Source organism: Apteryx rowi, unplaced genomic scaffold, assembly GCF_003343035.1.
Source record: "Apteryx rowi isolate R43461 unplaced genomic scaffold, aptRow1 scaffold_115, whole genome shotgun sequence".
NCBI classification, from domain to species: domain Eukaryota; kingdom Metazoa; phylum Chordata; class Aves; order Apterygiformes; family Apterygidae; genus Apteryx; species Apteryx rowi.
This window is the reverse complement of record NW_020447364.1, coordinates 1,396,281-1,404,950: the sequence shown is the minus strand read 5'-3', so window position 1 is coordinate 1,404,950 and position 8,670 is coordinate 1,396,281.

Here is an 8,670-nt window from a genome sequence, read left to right as displayed (position 1 = left end):
CAGGAACTTCTGAAGCAAAGCACTGAAGGATCTGAAGCTGACCCCATGGATTCAGATCAGAGCTAGTCTGATCCCCTGAAATACATATACTGTGAACACCGGGTTCTCAGCACCAACTACGCACCAACAGCACTGTGGTAGTTTCTAATGCAAACACAAAGAATAAGTCTAACAAATGAAGAAAACCAGGAGGAAAGTACTAGCAAGAACAGTGTTTTACAGTTTTGTTAATAAAACTCCACTCTCCAACTAACAGCGAATAGAGGACGGTTACAACCATGTAGGTATTAAAATTTCACCAAAAATTACAGAATTAAGAGCATTACCATTGATAATTATTTCATTATTTGTTGCTTACTGTCATTTCTAAGTCATATTTTTATGTGACAAAAACAAACAGCATGATGATCTTTCTTTTATGTTCAGTTAGGTTGTGATACAGTCTACAAGACAGTGTTCTAGGACACAGTTCTGATCTCACTGTAACTGTATTACTTTCAATAAAATGCTTTTTATTTATTCTAAAATCATTAAAGAGATCAGAATGATCCTCCAGATAGAAGAAGGCAGCAAAAACTTCTCATAATAACAACTTTTCATTAGATCCCATCACATCCAGAGACAATAATTGCATCACCCTTTTATTATGTGAAAATTCTCACTTAATCTGTAGGACTCGACACTGGATATCATGTTGCCTTTCAACTTAAGCTCTACAACCAATACAACACAGCRACAAAAAATTCACAACTCCTCTTTCTTCATCCAAAACATCTGCTCTTATTTCAGTGTCAGATATGTCTGAAGACAGAAGGGTTGTTCCATGTGGAATAGACTTGTGGACATGCTTTTTTGGGAAGCATGGAAGAGTAGGAGCTGCTGCACACAAACACCATTTCCTGTCCCAGTACATTAAAAATAGCATGTCACTTTTTGGTCCAATACTGACTGAAACATTGGCTCTAGAATTACAATAATACACATGTTCGTGTTTGATAAAGTCTAGACATTGACATTAATAACTCACTGTAGTATCCGATATACTCATCCAGATATGAATAGCTGTAACAAAACTATGGGCAAGGACTAGGGGGATTTGTTGCTTTTTTTTTTTAAATTCATTGCTATGGTTAGAATAACTGGATGCCTGATCAGGATCTGTGGTGGAAAATTCAGTCTCCATTGCTCTCTACTCCAAAGAAGAACTGGTAKGCTTTCTTGCCATTGAGTATGAAGACAAAGCAAGTGTCTAATGATTACACAGTATAGTACTCCCAGAAAAGTTAATCTGTGACTTTTTTAGAGGATCAGATTAAATTTTTAACACTTACTCTTAGTATGTTTGAGAAGCAGGACTTCCAAGTATCCCATAGGGTTTTATACTTGGGAGACAGAGAAATAACATGTGATATGCAGAAGTGCTCTACTGGCATAGAGCAGGACTAGGATTGGAGTGGGGGATAGGAAACTAGTGTTTCTTCATTGTTCTTACAGAACATGAAGTAATCTAGAAGTTTACAAAGATTATAAGCATTTGCAAAACAGTGATCTGTTTCAATAAACTTGTACCCTGCCGTTTAATAGCAATTGCCTTCCTTGTGAGGTATATCTACTCTGGACAATACAGTTCAGTATAGAAATACCAGAGCTAGATCTAAATGAAGTATGTAGYAATGTGAAGTTCCATACAGACAACAATAGTTTTCTGTTACCCAAGAGAGGACGGGCATCCCATAGTTGATTGCACAGTACAGGTGTCAGGGTTCTCCTTCCCTTTAATGCAAAGGAATTAAATAGCTACATGAGATACATCCATATTTAATTTTACAAATAATTAACAGTTCCGACTACTAAAATCACTTGTTGTACACATCCTAATCATTAGTGTTTCTGACCTAGTAGGGTAACAATGTTTTCTCCAGAGAAATGGTACAAGTGGTTAAAAGAATGGTGACCTAGCAGTATTTGAAGACGCGTTTGCATCACTCAACTGAGACACATCTATAGTTATAAGTGACTTGTTCAGAAGTCTACAGGACCTGTTCTGTGGGTCATGGTGCCACCTAGGGGAAAGCTGAGAAGACAGTAGCATTATGTTAATGAAACACATAAAATTTGGTCCAGCTCACATAACTATGAAACAAAGAATACATATTAAATTTTGAAGAGAAAAAAAGTCTTATTTAAGAGCTCAGCTGTATGCTGAGCTCTGTGCTTTAGTGATATGATACAAGGTATTTTATAAAAGTTCATTCACAATGATGAGGATATAAGCCTTTGATTCAAAGTATGTTTTTTGATAATTAAAATATGTTCAGGTTTTTGACCCCCCCCCCCAAAAAAGCTTTATTTTGTTTTAATTTCTGCTTGATGATGTATTAAAAATGAAGTTCATTTGACATCTTGATTAATGATTAAAATAAAATATGGAGTACTCCAGTGTACATTTAGATTAACACTGTGGAAATAACTGATACAATGCAGCTTTATCTTTCAAAGCATGCCTAAGAAAAGGTAAAACACTTCACGTTATTACAAATGCACATATACTGCTCATGAAAACACACCATATTTACTAATGGGGACAACAGGGAAGTAGAAACCAAGACTCCTGACAATGAAGAGGGCATTTAGGCCCAGTATATACGAGACATCCCTGAAAACAGAAGAAAACATAGAGAAACTATYTATCTCAAATATTTTTAGATGTTAAGAGTAGAAAAAAAGCAAATTGTATGAGTTAGAAGAAACATTTTTTCCTGAGTTGTTTAATAAAATCTTTTCTTAAAATATAATTGCCCATTTCTTGCTGTCTTCTTTAACTCAACTTATGTTGACCAGATAATCTAAAAAAGGAAACAAGACGAAGCAGAACTAGATTGACCCTCGAGATGGGGGCACCTTTCTCAGTGAAGATAGTGTTTGCAAATTTCCACTGAATTCAGAAGAGGAAACTTCTGCATTTTCCATCTTTATTAGGGTGTTCTATCAATAATCAAAAAAGTAATGTTTTGATTACAGAAGAACATACAGGACCAGTTTGAAAATGCACTTACTTCTGCCACGTAAATTCTTTTTCCTGTAGCTCTCACCAGGAATATCTTCTGCGATTAATTCAAAATGCTGAGCCAATTCGTCTTCTGCTCTTTAAGTGCTTTCAGATGAGACAGAATCAAAAGGTACTTATCCGAACATAGCACAAATTGATGAAGAATTCCTAGACATAGTAACTCTCATATAAGGTAGATGTTACTAAGGAAACACAGGAATCCATTTATATTATAGCTACTACTGGTACTGCAAACTTTCCAGCTATTAGAAATAGCTCTAAAAGATCTTTCAAAACTTTCTGTAACATCTTGCACTTGAAATGAGATGAAGTGAAATAATTATGAAGCTGGATGGACTCCTTTATAGCAGGAGTGCAGATACAATTAAAAAAAAAAAATCAATATTTCAGAGGACATGAACCTTGGTTGTGGATCCATGGCCATACAAGGGTGCTGATCAGTCTTATCTTTAAAAATGTTTTATGCAGCTGCACACTGCATTCAGAGTTGCCTGTGGAATAGGACATAATAATCAGCAGGGGAAGGAGAGCTCATTACCATGAGCTCTCCTTCCCCTGCAGATTACCTCAGCATGAAGCCACGTATCTCAACCAAAAAAGATTGCTACTGAGAGCTACACAAGATGTTTCTAAATCAGCTAGCTTGGTGTTCAGCCTATATTTACAACCTTATTTTGACCTTCAGAGGAGGAGAAGGACCAGAATAATCTCTGAATATTAGCAACCTAAAAGTTTAGGAACAAATCACTAAGTAGTTAAAACTCATTAGCAGACCTGTCAGGTCTCATGCTCACACAACTGACTCCCAATTCACACATGAAAAATTCAGCAGCAAGAACTGATGTAAAAGGGTCAAGGCAGGACATTTCATATGTTGGGGACAGGGCGTCTAGCACATTGGACAGTACTGAGAAGAACCTTCCATTCAAAAAACACGCTCACCTAGCTATTAGATATTTCCAGTTTTTCTCTGAGATTAAATGATGATCCTGTCACAAATCCCAGTACTTGCAATGAAATGTCTGAAAAACCCTTGGCTGTAATGGAAGTTAAAGGGTTTAACTCCCAAGTAGAATAAGATCTCAAGATCTTCCTGTCGCTACATTGCATGTACTGAGAAAGTCTAGATGTGACATGTGGATTGTTGGCTTTCTTCCACTGCACACACTGCAGAACTATACAAGCAATGTGTACAACCAAAGGTGCACCCACAGTAGGAACGTGTCTAAAATATGTCTCTTCACCAAGAAATCCTATGTATATACTCCAGAAAAGTGAATGTCTCATAGCCACAGGAGGAACTGAACAGCGTGTGGAGTTTCTGCCTAGGCTGCTACTATATGAGCAGAAGCCGTTTTAAGTGTTAATTTGCCTGATCCCCAAAAAAGGATCCTTCTTACACTTCTGTCTCAGAATTCACCTCTGTCCAGCCTACATGTTTCTGCATCTGCAAAGCACCTGTTAAAAAAATGTGCATGCAAGTATTTTCTGAAGACATTTATTCTGTCTGTATTCAAGAGTGAAGTTAAAGGCACTCAACTGCTTGAACAGCAGACGAAAACAAACGGAAAAGGAGCACCTAGCACACTGGAAGCACATTAAAATTTGTTTTCCATTTCTGTCAATATGCCAGAAAGCTTCCTTGCATTCTTTGACCAATAAATGTATTTGTTCTGGACAGAAGACCTCTTTTTGATAATGCCTTTGGATTTGATTCATAGAGCTAATTCTAAATCAGGAAAGTAAGGCTTTATTATATCACTACAGCACACTTCACTTTCACATGACTACCCACATTAATATTGATAACAAAGGAGAAAGTTTTCCAGTGAATTTTTTTCTTTATAGCAACTGTGATAWAGACAAGGAGTTATTAAATCAGAAAAAAATACTGGTAAATTAACATCAAGACTTTTGCAAATCTTAGTGTCACTACTACACTCTACTACAAAAGGCAGTATATTTGACTGCAAACAAATGCAAAAAGCTAATGCTTGCACTCTACTTTGTAAAGTCACATTAACAGATTCCTGCACTCCCCTTCACTCTACACATGTAAACATTTTCACCCCAGCTGTTTAGGGATTATGTTGTGAACAAGGTCAGTGAATTGATCAATGGTAAAAATAACCCTGGAGGGTAAAAAAAATATACAACTTTTAAAGCATGGGAACGACACCCTTTTGACATAGTTTCATTTACACTTTCAACTAGCAGCAAATGGCAGTGAGATTGAGAGACAAAGGGAAAGGAAGAGAAACGGAGAAGGTTAATAGAACTCCTCAAGATGGTGTCACTGCCAAACAAATATTGAATCACAGCCTCACACTTCACAGGTGTTTGGTGTTCTAAGAGGCAGCAAATAGCTATGAATGTTCATACTTCAACATGTCACAGCTTCTGGTGAATGCTGATAATTAAATAGCAAACACTTGGCTTTCAATACATTTATTTGTATTTCATGGTTTATTAACAGCTGAAAATTCAGTTTTAACCTCCAGTGTCCTGGAACATACTGTGGCATATCTTTACCCACTTCTGAAATTAAGATTATACCGTAACTGTGCACTACACATCCTGACCTGATTTTGACCCAAGATATCCCAGGACATATTGCTGTGTACTGAATCATGTAAAATCAGCTGCTAAGTAAATTTGACAAGAAACACAGCAATGCTTGCCTATCTAGATGAGATCAGCCCCGAGTCTTTATAAATGATGTACCACGCATTGTTTTAGCCACACAGAAAGCGGTAACACATTCCGTAATGGAAATTGTGCAATTTTTATTCTACCATAAAATTAAAACAAGGGATACTCTAAGGAAAGCACATTTAGAGATACTGAAGTGTACTTTACAGAAGTGTACAGCAAACTTGTAGAATTTCCTGTTGTTAAGATTGTGTCTGATAGTGTGCCAAGATTATATAATTTGAAATTGGTGTTAGCATGTCAAAGCCACAGTGGCCAAAACAATTACGCGGATCTAAGACCTTAAGCATAATTTGATCACATGCTAAGATCAGAAAGAATTTCTTTTTCATATTCACCATTCACTTCAAATCATGATCTTACATCCTGAGGAAACCTAAAGTCAGTTTACTATTCATCACTTGTAAGACTGAAGACATACAAATATTGACTATCTGAGGCCTTTTTTAGGTGCTGCTGCAAATTGCTTTTCAGTCTTCCAGTGAATCATCACGTACTGGACAAGGTTTCTACAAACTGAATATGCTAGTTTTCTGACATGAGAATTTCAACATAATATTTGTTCACCTTTTGTAGTATACAAGTCTCTTGTTATTTACATTATATTTAGAACTGTTAGACTTGAGAGTTTAAGCACCTTGGAGATTTTCTCTTAAGTCAGGAAAAATGTATTTTACTTATGTGATTGAACACATGATACAAATCCTGGCATAAGTTATACGGGAGTAAACCAAATCTGACACTTAGAGAAAAAATTTTGGCCTGTACTYTCCCCAAATAAGCAACCCTCAAGTATGCAGTAATTATGCAGTGGAAAAATACRAAAAGCAAATACCAGAAAAAGCAGGAAAACTCATTAAATACTTGCAACTCTAAACAGATTCAACAGGTTCTTCAACTAACCATGCACATCTAATAAGACTGAAATAGCTTAAAGCTAAAGGCATTTAAAATAATAACCCTTTAAAAATTACAATGACCTTAAATTTATGTCATCTGTTATTTTCTCTTGTCATTACAGCATTGTATAAAGGATTAGAATGACTCCATCTAGAACATTTTGAACATAATTAAAACTATGCAGGAAAAAAAAAAAGATAATGAAAACAGTAGGAATTTCTGAAAATGACAATAAGGAAAACAAAGTCTCAGCAGTTAAACTCTTATCAGCTATAAAATAATTTAGAATACAAAACATTCACTACAGGTTACATTTGAAGCATACAGCAAAAGCAGCTATCACAAGAACTACCTGAAGGGCTTATTATAAGAAAAGAATCACCCAGCTCTGCTCTCCAGTGCGGTTGCGCACTACTAAGATCATTGGTAAAGTTTTAGCTTTACCTGTAAATACCTGTTATTCATGAGGGCATACATCTGGACAAGAAATATCGCTTTGATCTTACCTTTTGCTGTGTGAAGCTCCTCTGCCTTTCTGGAAGACAGGCTCTCCAGAGAACTACTGGAACAGCCCATCTCTCTTTCTGCAGAGCTCTAGCAGATCACAACTCTCYTTCCACTTCTGAGTTCCTGCGATTTTTAAAATTATTTTGAGATTTCTCATGTTTTAAAATGTTTTAACAGGAAAAATTCTAAGCCACTGAAATCAGGATTTGATTACTTCTACTGCAAAATCATTCCTTCTTGTGAATATTCTTTCCTCCTTCCATCCTTTTCAAAGATGCTACATGTAAGGAAAATCTATCCAAAGTTATAAACTTCACACACTTACAACCCTTCGCTCAGGGTGAGTGAACAAGCTGCCTCTGGAAAGTCACTTTATTTTTCCATTCATTTTGGAAATGAACTGTGTTAAAATATAAATAGTTATGTACACTGATGTAAAATGTATGTTGGTTACACCAGTTAAACTGAACAAATGTAACGGGGCCATACATCTATTTTAATCCCCTTCTTTTACAAACTGTCTTTTATTGTAAGGTCACTGGTTTTCACGGTGTTCAGCAAGCCTTCACGTATTACTGCCACCTATCTGAAGGGACAGCCTGCCAGGGCTCACAACGAAACCAGCAAAAGTAACACCGCTAAACACCTTTGCCAAACAACAACTGTGCTGTTCAAAATATTTGTATTAGAAATGCTAACGGCAGCAAAGCAGAAATACTTTTTAAATGGCAACAGTAAACGATGAGACTCCCCTGAACAAGCCGGGCTGATGCAGCACGTGCTGGGAGGGTCTGTCAAAGCCGAGCTACTGCCCAAGCAAGCGGGGGACATGGTTTTGGGATATATGCTAGGAAAATAACATGAAAGAGAAAAATAAATAAAACAACAACATACTGAACCCACGAGCTGCGTGTTTCGTCACTATTTTCTTTGCTCGTTTCCATAACGTTTTTCCCTTGGGCTCCTTCTCTTTTTCCGATTTCTGCCTTCCTCGGTCTTGCTCTCAGCCCCGCTCGCCTCCCCCCGGCCCCGGCATCTTGGTCTCCTTRCTTTCCGCTTGAAGGCTCCGGCCTCCCGGCGCTGCCTACTCGCAGGGCGCCGGGCTTTCTCTTCACCTCTCCGAGAGGGGGCCGGGGCCGGGCCGCCTTCCCGCCTCGCCCGCGGCGGGCAGCGCGGGAGCGGGAAACCGCGGCGGCTTCCTGCCGCCATTTTAGTCTCCGAGGGCGCTGGCTACCAGTGCCAGCTAAGGCTCGTTATCAGCTGCCGGGACGGGCCCGGCCGCGGGCCCCCCTCGTGTTTAACTCGGCGGCCCCCAGCGACAACCCCCGCCCTTCCCGGAGAGGCGCCGCCCCTGGGGAAACGGCCCTTTCCGCGAGGGAGAACCCGGGAAGCAGCTGTGAGGCGACCCCGCGCACACTCGCTTCCCCGCCCGCCCCTCACCCCGGGCCCGGCCAGAGCCGCCTGCGGCGGGCGGGCTCCGA